The sequence below is a fragment of the Suncus etruscus genome, chromosome 1 (genome assembly GCF_024139225.1).
Source record: "Suncus etruscus isolate mSunEtr1 chromosome 1, mSunEtr1.pri.cur, whole genome shotgun sequence".
NCBI lineage: Eukaryota > Metazoa > Chordata > Mammalia > Eulipotyphla > Soricidae > Suncus > Suncus etruscus.
In genome coordinates this window covers 83,103,190-83,117,103 of record NC_064848.1, presented here as the reverse complement: position 1 = coordinate 83,117,103, position 13,914 = coordinate 83,103,190, and the positions used below count along the sequence as shown (strand labels likewise).

Here is a 13,914-nt window from a genome sequence, read left to right as displayed (position 1 = left end):
AAGTGTTTAACATGTAAATGGAGCAAGGGCCACATGAAGTTAATTTGTTTTTACAATTCAGCTCTAGATTTCAGAGCAAAGCTACTCTCTACACTCCACAGGAACTACACCGAATGGTGCTCAGGGGTTATTACTGGTATGGTGCTTGAGAAAACATGTGGTACCTGAAATGGAGCCTGAGCTTTGCTCCAATCTTTAAACTATCTCTCTACTTCCTCACGTTTTTTCATTCTTTAAAATAAAGAATTTCTTTTTGTGACCAGGAAGACAGGACACGGTTTAAGGCACATGCATTGTACATGCCTGACTGAGTTTAATCCACACACCTCAAATGATCTCAATTTATGCATCACCAGTGAAGTAATGACCTGGAGTGGCCCAAAGACCCCAGATGCTGCAGGACAAGAGCAACACCTTAGTCTTAAATGACACCATAGCATCCCTGTTGTCTAAAGTGGCTCAGATTGAGAACCTTTTTGTGGCCCTTGTGATGAGATTTTCGATAGCCAAAAAGGCTAATAGGCTTTCACTCTGTAAAAGGTGATATATATATCAGTTAAAAATATTTATCAATTAAAATTTTATGTTCAAGGAGGATATCACAGTGTCTAAGTTTAATGTTAGTCTATGAGTCAAATTAAAACTCATTCTAGTTTTAATATCAGCACTAAAAGTTACTGTTCCAAACTATATGGTCTGTCTTTTCTGGTTATGAGTCAGTGCCAGCCTCTACTTACATGATAAAAAATCTACATTTCCCCTGCTCTTGCCTTTCTTTTTGCTCCCTATGCTAAGTTCTATACCAGGAGTTGTTATTCATCAGTGAGAGCCCTATTGTGTGTCCTATCTTTGAAGCTTTTCCCATCTGCTTTCTATATCTTCCCACATACAGTTTTAAATTTTGGGGTCATATTCAGCAGTGCTCAGAAGCCACTCCCAGTTGTGGTTGGGCCTCAACTCCTACTGGTGCTTCTGTGATTTTATGCAATGCTAGGGATGAAACCTGAGTCTCCCACATATAAGGCATTTCTCCTACCCAATTCTCACCAGCTTTTACCACTTCAAAAAATATTGAATTTTAATTATTATTATTGTTTATATCTCTTCCTCACTAACCTTTGAAAAATGTACAAGAAATAAATTTTATCTCACTAGCTCTGCATCCTTAAGGGTTAGCTCATTGTATGAAATATAGTAGGCATTCACAAAATATATAAATTTAAAGTAATACTAATATTTATTCTATTCTTCGTGGTCAAGTCAATTTTCTCCTTAACTTTAATGCTTCATTTGGAACCAGGACATACAAAATAGAGATTCTTTTTTTTTTTTTAACAAAGTTTATGATTAAATTTCAGTCATACAGTCATTGCAGCACTATTTATAATTGCCAGAATCTGGAAACAACCCAAGTACCTAAGAACAGATGAGTGGATAAAGAAACTATGCTACATCTACACATCTAGTGTGGCCCAAACCCTCCCTTAACTGAGTTCCATTAATCCCTCAGCTTAGTTGTTTCCATCTTTTCCCCTATAGACTTTTAAATGAATATGACCATAAACAAATGAAAACAACAGCACATTAATATTGATTAAAAGAATTCAGTCATTTTAGTTTTTACAGATGTGGTGGCTAAACTTCAAATTGGCTTCTGAGAAATATTCCATAAAGAAAAATTAGCAAGATAAAAGAAAAACAAATATTACAATTGTCACGAGAGCAATGAAAAATGAGTTTCTAGGGAGAGACCAATTTTTCCTCCCAAAACTATAAAATTCATTTCATCCTTGAGCTTTATTTTAGATCATTCAGTGATGAAACAATCAATAATTTCAACAAGATTTTTGGCAAATGACTGTAATGACTAAGATATGAAGTAATCTCAGTGTATGGTTTAAGTTGTTATGGCTTTTATATTATCAGACCTTTTAAGGAGGCAGATGGACTCTAAACAAACTCTTTCCAAAACAGGTTCATCATCACAGAGTTTCTTAGATAAACTTCACAGTGGGGCCAATCCAAAATTATAAAAGCAAGTACCAATAATGCAAGTACAAAGCATTGCTGATTGGGAGTAGATTTATGTTCTTTGGAAACCACATGAGCAGTTGGTAATGTTGACATTCTATTTATGAAATTTGAGAGGCATAACCAGTAGTATTATCTTGGTAAAAGTCATCCAGCTTTTTACCAATGTAAACAACTGTCAATATCAGCAGGAGCCAATATTTATCTAAGAATCACCATGTAGACACTGGACATATGCTATGTTGGTCCATTTAAGGAACTCTGCTGTGAGACATATAGCTCGCTTTTACAAAATAGGAAGTAGACTTGTAAAGGTTAAATAAATTATCTTCCTCCATCACAGTAAGTGATATGGTCAGGATTAACACAGGTCTCTGTCTGATGCTAAAGTATGTGAATGCTCCAGAGGACAGATCTACATATTTTAGAAAAAGGGAAAGATTTAAGAATGGAAAATGAAAGATGTTCTGATGTAAGCATCAAACATGTAAGTATCTTGCTAATTTCAGCAAAGTACTAATTTTTCTGATCTCATTTCCTCCTTTGCAGTACAAGGGGTTGAGCTATCTGACTTCTAAAGCCCACTCCAGATTTAAAATTTTTGATAGGATTAAAGTCACAAAAGCCAACTTTCTTTTAGATAAAAATTTAGTTGTGCCCATTGCATTTTTTTCTCTTATCTGAAAGATAAAGGACATGGAATAAAGAACCATACTTATCTTTACAAGTGTTTAAATCCTTGTTTTTGTTGTATAAAAGTTATATTATTTCTGGAACTAACAATAATACTCTTCCAGTGATGACTCTGTGCCAAGTGCTTTTGTGAAAAACTATAAATTTTAAAAAAAAGAAAAACTATAAATTTATCCTTTCACAGTTTACAAGATAAAAAATATCATTACCCTTATTTTAGAGGCAGAAAAATGAGGCAAAAAGAAACTAAACAACTACCATAAGTTCCACAAGTTGTAAGTAATAGAACCAGGATTTGAACTCAGTAAACTTTCTGCACTCTCTGAGGCCTAGGCATTTTTCTCAGGAGTATAGAGTGTATGTTATTAGGTAGTACATTAAAATCCCTCCAAAAACCATGGTATAGGTTATAATTTATGAAACTGAAGATTCTAATTTAATTTTGAAGTCCATATATCTGATTCCTGAAGGAAATAACTAAATGTAGTATGATATGAATTTGCCACAGAGTTCCAACACCTGTCCATGATCTTTCTGTAGGATTCAAAATTGTTCCATTTTGAAATTAAATCCAGTGAAGACATGCCAATCTCTGTCCCACACTATGTTTTGAAAATCCTGAGATGACTCTTTATTGAATGAATTAATGCATTTAAGAGAAAGAAATTTATCTTTTTATATATCTGACTCTGAACTTGTGCTTATCATTGTCATGTCTAAGGATGAAAGTGGAAACTTTCCTTAGCTAGAATATGAATTATTATCTCATGATTATTATTATTTCAATAAAATAAAATGTAACATGGTAGTAAATAATTCAGTTATCTTAAAGAATTTTAGACCAATCTTTGAAGTATATTAATTTTTCAGATCTACAATAATGCCTACCTATTCTTACATTTAGTGTTTTCTCTTTAGAGAAATAAACTCTTAGAGTACTTCTAAAAAAATTATTGGAAGTTCCTCAACTAAAGGACCAGATTACCATTGTGTTTTTTTAATCACTCCAGAAACTTGTAGATGAGGATGCAATATAATATCTCGTGGAGTCAAAAAACCATGGGGTCAAAGTCTTCTTTAGAGCATGCATCACATTAATCATGCAATTTAAATTTCCCCTTGTTAGCCCCCAGGGCTAGCAAATATTCATGGCCTTTTCTTTTGTTTGTTTTTAAAGTACTCATGACAAAAAATCAAACCTGTTAGTGGCATCAACATAGTAGAAATGATGCCGGGAACAGGACCACTGCAAATTTTATCAAAAGTACAATCACTGACAACACAGCACACATCGGGATTTTTAAATACCTCTCTCTGTGGCATTTGTCATATTAAGAGCTGCAGCATAAACAAAGGAAAAAGCAAATCAAATGTTGTGTAAACATTACAAGATCACTTCCACTCTATTTGAGATGCAATAAAAAAAATCTGATTACCAATAAAGAAGACAACCAGATGCCAATATATTTCAATGGTGCTGATTTCTTAGAGTTGAATCTATTGACATTTGCCTCTGGAACATCACATATGTGATGGAGTATACATAAAATTATAACTATGATCTTTTTATTTCTAACTATTTTACAATTACACATATCTTCAAAAACTCCTTATAAGCCCCCAATAGAAGTCCTAAAAGTATATAGTGAACCTTTTAAACATCAGCAGATTGAACTGATATTATTCAAGTGATGAAGGAAGTCATGTAGTGAAGCCACTTGAATGGTTTGCCTTTCTGTCCTGACTCCCTAAAAACTCTTGAAGTGAGAAGACAGATTATTCTTTTGAGACCCAATGGAAGTGAAGTTGTTTAAATACTGGGGAAGTCTACAATGCTCCTTTTATAAAAAAAGAACTCTATTCCTTTTCTTATATTGCTTCCAGAGTCCTGCTACTGATGCCAAAACATCCCTTCTACCAAATGGTTACCTGCTCTAGTTTCTTGTTTGTCTGCTGCTCCATCTTTTCTAAAAAGCTGAAAATGCCAAGTTAACAAGGTAATCATAGAAAATGCAATCAACCAGGAGCTGATAGTTTCAAAGTCCATCTATTTAAAATTGAAGTAGTCTCTGCACAACCTGCTCTTAAACACAAAATAAAGTTAATTTTAATGTGATATTTACAGAATAATATCCAGCTCCAAATAAACAAATTATTTATAGTTAAGTCAACTAATATGAGGAGAATTTATGGGAAATATGTAAGAAAATTAGATATTTGTACATTGAGTGGATCTTATCCAATGACCCCCCAAAATATAATGACCTCTTGAGCTATTTTAACAAGAAGTATTGTCTGTTCAGTACAAAATGTAAAAGGAAAGATGTCTCTATGGTCAAAAGCAAATAAATCAGGTCAGAATTTTTCCAGAGGTCATCAAAAGTTTTCTGAAGGCATTTCTTCTCAAAATCATCAGTCCTACCCCCAAAGCAGCACATTATCATAGATATCTGCTATTGGGTGTCTGTCTTCCTGGATGTTAGAGAAAACTGCTTCAGGAAAGACAAAAAAAAAAACAACAACAGCCTTATGGTCATTCTTTGGATATACGTCTTACTTAAAGTATATATGAGCATATTGGAGAATCATAAAGATAGAATTACCTATCTCTAACAGTGAAAGGCCTGAAAATAATTTCTGGTTTCAGTCTAACAAAGCTAATATGTAACAGATATAATTATTTGGGCAGAAGGAGACTGCATGGAATCATACAATTAAAATTGAAGCTTTCAGGGGCTGGAGTGGTGGCGCAAGTGATAAGGCATCTGCCTTGCATGCGCTAGCCTAGGATGGACCTCCATTCAATCCCCCCCTTTTAATAATGATCTAAAAAAGGAAAGAATATTTCTAATAGACTATAAGGGAATTATGATTCATCAATTCATTGATTTTCTTTGTTTTACTACTGCATATTTATTCTCAGATGTGGATACAGCTGAAAAAGTTGAAGTACAGGAGAAAACTACAAGCCAGGAGAAGACAAATCTCAATTTCAAAAATATTAAGATGGGGGCTGGAGCGATGGTGCAGCAGTAAGGCATTTGCCTTGCACGTGGCTTATTCAGGACTGATCTCAGTTTGAAATACCGGCATTCCATATGGTCCCCCAACCAAGAGCGATTTCTAAATGCATAGCCAGGAGCAACCCCTGAGTGTCACTGGGTGTGGTCCAAAAATTCTCCCCCTAAAATTAAGATGTACAATAAGGAAAAAAGTACTGATGAATAAGTGAAAAAAATCACTGATGATTGTAAGAAACTTGAAATGCAGTCTGACATGCAGTATACAGTTGGTAGAATATTTTTAAAAATGACCTTGGAATCTACAAAATATGACCCTCATCATACCTATCCTAAGACCTGTTGTTACAGAGATAAGTATCTGAGGCAGATGTTGGTATTTCCAAAGAGACTCCACAAGGAGACTGACAAGTCTTTTCTGTATTCCAAGTGTCTATAAACTTTGGTAAACCAGAGACTCCCTTGCCAATGTCATCAATATACTTACGTAGTTCTGGTAGAACTTTACTTCCTAAGGGTACTTACCTTTATTTTATGTAATGCACCAATAAAATCCTAGCAAGTATAGAAAATGTTCATTTGGAAATCAGAACCAAAATCAAACTTTATATCCTCCAAGCTACCATAGAATCAAAACTTCCAGACATTTTAGGCAGAGAGAATTCAATAAGCGACAGTCATCTAACTTTGTTACTTTTCATTTCATTGAGATACTCTCTTACTCTCTTTTCAAACCTCAGGTTTATGAATGAAGTCCTTCCCTAAGAAAATAACATGTTCCAAGTTCTGTGTATCAGGACTCAACACAGAATATCTTTAGTCAGTTGTGTGAATATCATCAATATAAGAATTAGGTGCCTTTGACAAAATATTTTCCAGTCCTGATTTTATTGTAGAGAATGGAAGATAGGAACTGTAAAAATAATACATCAAGTAAGAATACCATTGATTTATTATTGAATTGAAACATTTGTTCATTTATTATTGGACATCAATGCCACCTTATCAAAATAAAGTATTTGAAATGCTTTTCTAAATCACAAATAGATATATAATTTAATATTCCTAATTATAAAGCCTCTTTAAAGCTCAAGAAGTTTATAACTATATAAATCATATGAGAGAAGTTAACTGCTATCTCATGTAATTCTATGTACCTAGATGACTACTATTGATAGTTTGGAATAGTGTGCTAATACATAATATTTAACTATTTAACATAGTGTTAATTAATTTTATTTTATTTGTGAATAATTAATAACCTAATAATATGCTAATATAGCTAAAGAAATAGAAAAGTATTTATACATGTTAAACACTGTATTAATATACAATACAATTCCTTGTATGTGGCCAACCCTAGTTGACCCAACAACACAGATGGTACTCTGACCCCTGCCAGGAAACTCCTGCGTACCACTGGATATGGCCTCAAGGCTAAAAACAAACTTCACAATGTAATTAGTTTATAAATAAATAAATCTAAAAAGTAAGAATTAATGTAGCAAATAATAATGTGACTGTATTAATTTATCTGATCCCTATAACAATATGAGAGGTAGGATATATTTTTAACCATTTTGTAGAGATGAGAAAAATCAGACTCATTCAAACAATAGACACAAATAAAATACAAAAAAAAATTTTTATATTTTTGTTTTAGGGCCACATCAAGTAGTGTTCATGGTTTATTCCTGGCAGGTTTGATGAACCATACATGGTGCCGTACATGATCAAAATTAGGTTGACTGTAACCAAGACAAGTGGTCCACCAGCTGTACTGTCATTCTGGTCCTCATTTTTAAATGTGATACATGCAAATAATATTAATTTTTAATAGATGTATGAAATTTCATAAATTTTTGTCAGTCTATGTTGATTCAAACTTAGTCTTTAAAATATTTTACTCTTTAAAGTTACCTTGTGCTTTTTGAGAATATGATTAGACAAATTCTCTGAACTTAAAATTTTGAAAAAAATCTAAAATATATATATATTTGGTTTTTGGGCCACACCCGGCAGTGCTCAGGGGTTACTCCTGGCTGTCTGCTGAGAAATAGCTCCTGGCAAGCACGGGGGACCATATGGGACACCGGGATTCGAACCAACCACCTTTGGTGCTGGATCGGCTGCTTGCAAGGCAAACGCCGCTGTACTATCTCTCCGGGCCCTGAAATATATTTTTAAGTTGGAATTTTCATTAAAAATATATCTCTTTGGGCTGGAGTGGTGGTGCAGTGGTAGGGCATTTGCCTTGCACGTGGCTGACCTAGGATGGACCTCAGTTTGATCCCCCCGCATTCCATATGGTCCCCCAAGCCATTTCTGAGCACATAGCTAGAAGTAACCTGAGTGTCACTGAGTGTGTCCCAAAAACCATTATATTCATTAATTAATATAATGTATATATATGTATATACATACATATATTAGACTATCCAAATTTTAAAAATAAACAAAAGTACTGTTTTCTCCATATCCTCTCTTATTGTTATCCTTACTAGATGTTGTCTGTACTTTAATATCTTCTCTGTCTTTGGTGTTTATTGTGACATATTACTGTGTAAAAATGTTAAGAGAACTTCTCTTTTACACATTAGGATTTGGTGTGCTTCTCAACCAAATTTTCAACTAAGTTTTTCATCGGTTTTTTCAAGTTCTCATTCACTAAGCTTTTGAGTCTAGATTCTCATATTTTTTATATTCTCTTAACTTGAACAAATCCTTACTTATTCAATTTTACTTTTCACATTTTTCTACACTAAATTTTTCAAGGTGTCTTCATGCTTTACTTAGCTAAGTTTTGTCAAGCTGACTCTGTGCTTGACTTTGCTCTGTTTTTAATATACTGTTAATACCTATTAATTCCTGTTTTTAATGAATCACTGTGAGATACACAGTTACAAAATTATTTATTATTAAACTTCAGTCATACCATGTTCCAACACCCATCTCTTCACCAGTCTGCATTTCCTGCCACCAATGTTTCCTGTTTCTTTTTCCCATCCACTCCACCCCCAGCCTCTCTCTTTTTTACCCCCCCCCCCCCATTTTTCCTTTTAGGTGCAACGGCTTGCAATACTGTTACAGAAAAGGTATCAGGCACATCACTTTACTTCCTTTCAGCACTAGTTCTTGTTCATAATGATTTTTTTACAACTATCTTTGTCCTATTGATCCCTTCTCTGTCCTACTACACTACCCCACCCACTCACCTATTGGTAGCAAGCTTTCTACCATGGACCAGTTTTCCTCTTGCAAACAGTTACATTAATTCCTTATCAAATGACTTATTCTTAATATATTTCACTCTCCTTTTGTTTATTTTTTTTGTATGTGTGTGTCTTATATTAAATACAATCATTTACAATTCTATATATGCTATTTTATTTACTGAATTTCCCGGGGGTTTTCATTCCTTGGAATATTGCATCAGCTAACTCACTTCAGGCAAGGTGTTTTCTTTGGGTACTATACATTTTTGTTATGAATTAACCTCAGGGTTGCTTTATCCATGAAAATCTAACATAACCCATGTAAGGTGTTTTTTCTTTTAGTTGAATATTGTTAAATATTTGGACTAGAACCAATTTTATGTTTTTTTTTCCCGCTAGTGATTGTGACCATAAAATGTCTCACAAACGTTGACATAAACATCAGACATGTGAGATCTTATTCTGAGTGTTGAATATTCATTCATAAGGAAATATGCTGCTATTTGTTCTCCTTCATGCCTAGAATTTAGGTAGAGACAAGCAATTCTGCTTTGCTTACCAGTGCATATGAATGGAATTTTTCTGAGTCATTCCTTTTCTTCAATGTTTCTTTTCTTTATACAAGGATTTCAATGTTAAATGGCACTTCTTATGGAGCAAAAGACCTCCCATCCTGTCTCTTAAATGGTGCAAATACCAAACTTCTAGGCATAGAGATAGGTAGTTCTTTCAATTTCTCAAAATGATGCAGAACCAAATCATGAGCTCACAACTCTGTTTTTGTTTCTCCCAGGATTTAGGATATTTACATTTTATTATGATGAATCATACAGTTTCCCGGTGTTCCTTGGTGTTTTTAGAAGGAGGATTTTCATTATCTTGTCTATCATATTGCTGGAGATGTCAGTAGTTAATCCTCGCTTTGTGTATTTAGTACATAAAGATTTTATGATTCATTATGTCTACTGTATTATTTTGAAACATTCTCAAATCCTTTGTTTTATTTTCCTTCCTGGCAAAATGCCAATGCTTATATCTTGCCCTTGGATTTAGTTTTCTACTTTTCTGAATTTATACCTGTACTATTAAGCTACTGAGAAGTTTCCATAACTCTGCAAATTGATAGCACTGTATATTCATGGCCACATACCCTATAGATACTTAATGTTGTACAGGAATTCTGGATTCCCTTATGAGTCATCTCTCCCATTTCCTAGAGCTATTTTAAAATCTTTCTGCTCTTCTCTCTGTCCTCTTTACAAAAGTTATTTCTTTACCTCCAAGAGAAAATAGATATTACTAAAATAGAATGTTCTCAAATTCCACCCACGAAACTAATTGATTTAAAATGGAAGACAAACCTTTCCTCCCTTCTTCCTGTTACAAGAAGGAATTTCCTGATTCCCATCTAACAGTGATCATTAATCATCAAAGCCTCAGCCCTTCCCATGGTAAAAGAGACAATTTATTAATAATTATCCTAGGAAGAAAAGGTGTAAACAAAACACTATTTTGGACAATCTGTATAAAGTTTTTGCTTCCCTTGTCCCATGAATATGCCTCCTTGCTTTTTAAAAGTTTTCTCAGATATTGTATCTTTCTGGAACATTGACATTTTCCTTCTTCTAGGGTTCTTCTCATTGATATTTTTAATATTTTCAAACCAAAACTTTTAGCATTTAAATTATTTAAAGAGAATTGCTACAAAAGCATTATTGATATAGCATGTGTGCCTTCAGCTACTGTAGACTTTTTTCTTTCTCAAATTCAGAAAAAAATATTTACACTAATTGTCTTTATTCAGCTCCTCTACCTCATTTATAAAATTCTGATGTCTTTCAGCTCTATTTGACACTTCTCTTAACTATATGTATAATTATCTGTTTTTACAGTACGTAATAGTATGAATACCGTTAATACAATATCACTCAATTAATATTGCTTAATTTCTTAAATACATCTCTCTGCATAGTCTTGAATACATTAGTTCTCCTCTCCGTTCTTCAGTTTCAAAAAATGGCACAATGATAAGAACTTTCTCACATACTATAGTGAGGATTAAATAAAATAGTCTGTGCCAAGAATTTAGCATTTTAAAATGTTATCCATCCCACTGCTCATTCTTTCACAAAGATGAGTTAACTTCTATCTGTAATTTTGTCTACTGCTGTTTGAAGCTTTGAAGACAAGAAGGGATATAATATCTTTATGTTTCTATTCTGGAGATTCAGCAGCTGGAGAATGGCAATCTACAAAGAGAGCTTTACTTCTGTGGTGAAGTGTTTCTTTTATGTCCTTATGACAAATAAGATTTAGTGAATGCATTATACCAAATCCAGGGCCTGGCTTGCTTATCCTCATCAGAAGCTTGCAATCTCTTTTTCTGGCATGCCCATTTGTGATAAGTGTTCCCTACCATCAAATGGCTCTATGGAGTTCTCTTTCTAATTTACTCAAGCTAATTCACAGTTACTGACACAAAATAATACAAGTCCTAACTGAGAACAGCCCAGTTTCATTTTTAACTTCCCCTACTTTCAAGCTAGCATTTGCAGGCATTTGGGATATTCTAGTTGCTTCTTTATTTAATTGGTTTAGTTAATCCTTCCTATATTGGCCATGTCCACATTATATCTTTTGGAGATGCCTCAACTATTTCTTTAAATAGTAGCAATTCTTTCAGAGCTTCAAACTCCAAACCATACGTGTTGCAATTTTATGCTCTAATACAATAATTATGATTTTAAAATAATTTTGGTTTATGTCATTTAATAGATGTTATTATTAGATAGCATTAAGCATTCACATATTTTCAGTATGTTAATAACTTTATGGTAACTGTAACAAAGCAGAAAAGATATGTATTGAATTACTCTTTTACCTATTGTTAGAATAACTTTATATTACGAATTCTCAATATTAGCAAATTTAATAAAATTTCTAGCATTAAAGCATGAATTACATTAAAGCATGAATGTCATCATTTGAATGTTAGGAAGAAAGAATACAGCACTCTCAGGTATGTTAAAAACTTAAAAGGTAAGGTAAAAGAAAACTATAATTGAATTTCAACTAATTGAGATTTATGACAATTTTTTATAAACCAAAACTAAATTAACTCATATCAATATCTGTGTAGACATTATCTAAGCAATTGCTATTGTATATTATAATGCAAAGGGTTCATATTTACTATCTTGAAGAAGAAAATCTTTATTTTTTGTATACAAGTGGATAACATTAAGGTTTGGAGAAATAATAGGTAGGGTACTTGCCTTGCACATGTCTGGGTTCAATCCCTGGCACCATATATGGTCCCCAATCCCTGACAAAAATGATTCCTGAGAGCTAGGACTAAGCTCTAAGTACCACCATGTGAGCCCCCCCAAAAAATATAAATGGATAGTATTAATTCCCAATCACTCAACAGTTAGTTCAAGGATACTAAAGGTAGGCAATATTCAACTGATCTGAGTGCATGACTGGGTGCATTTAATTAATTATTCTTTGCTGTATAAGTCAGTCATAGCTGGTTATTGCATACTGAATAGGTAGATAAATAAGATAATGTATTGTAGTAGTTATGTAAAAATACATCTCCCTTTTCTTTACATCTGTTATTTATGTTTCTCAGCAATGTATACTTTACCAGGAGGAACTAATAAATATGTTATAAGCAATTGATGTAATCTCATTAAAACATTATATCAATAAAAAACATTATGAGAAACGAGAACATTAAAGCTGTAAGAGGAAGGGCTAGGTAGGAAATAATAATCTTACAAAAATTCACAGCAATCTATTAAAGTAAGAAGGAAGAAATTTTGTAAAGGAAAAACTTTGGTCTTAGATATGCAAGCAAGGTAAACTAGGGGATTTATGAAGACTTCCTAGCATGAATTATAACTTTTGCCAATATGTGATAATATAAAACTTTATTATTTATGTAAGAGGAAAGGTGGGAATAGATGATTCTCAAGGTCAACATTACTGTTTTCCAAAAGCTAGACACTGCTGAGTACTATAAACACCATTCCTCATTGAATTATCACAACAAATGCCTCTTTATAGATGAGGAAATTGACAGTCAAGGAGTCTAGCTTTATAGCTTGTTGCAGGAAGAACTTTGAACAGTTTTATAGTCAGTTTACTCAACATAGGAGTACTGATCTTTTCAATTTTTTTTTGTTTGTTTTTTTGTTTTTTTGGGCCACACCCGGCAGTGCTCAGGGGTTACTCCTGGCTGGCTGCTCAGAAATAGCTCCTGGCAGGCACGCGGGACCATATGGGACACCGGGATTCGAACCAACCACCTTTGGTCCTGGATCGGCTGCTTGCAAGGCAAACGCCGCTGTGCTATCTCTCCGGGCCCTGATCTTTTCAATTTTTAATAAAATATATATAATATTAATTTAAAAAGGAACCAATAGGGGCTAGAGCTCTAAGTTAGTTAGTAGGGCACTTGCTTCGCACATGGCTTATTTGGGTTTAATCTCTGGCATTCTGCATGATTCCCCAAACCCTACCAAGAGTGATCCCTGAGCACAGTGCCAGGAGTAAGCCCTGAGTTCAGACAGTTGTGGCTCCAAAGACACAAACAAACAAAAGGACTCCAACAAACAAATGAATCAGGTACTTAGACCTATCTGGATTCTGGTTTCTTAATAAAAGCTTTCCATCCCCCTTCCACAACTATTGGGTGAATTTGATTTTAAAAAGTGAACATTATTTTTACAATGTAACAGAGATCTAAGACTACATTTGATTATATGCTTTGGGTCAGTGTTTAATTTTCCCCAGTATTTTGACAGAATAAATCTGAAAAATAATGTTTAACTTTTTGTTTATTATTTATTATTTATTTATTTATTTATTTATTTATTTATTTATTTATTTATTTATTTATGGTCACATCCAGCAGCACTCAGGGGTTACTCCTGGCTCTATGCTCAGAA

General features: G+C 33.6%; 1 protein-coding gene across 3 annotated transcripts in view; it reads right to left on the bottom strand.

The window, feature by feature from the left end:
• The window catches only part of MUSK (muscle associated receptor tyrosine kinase), a 99,291-nt gene that overhangs the window by 58,927 nt on the left and 26,450 nt on the right, over positions 1-13,914 (bottom strand). The window lies entirely within an intron of this gene.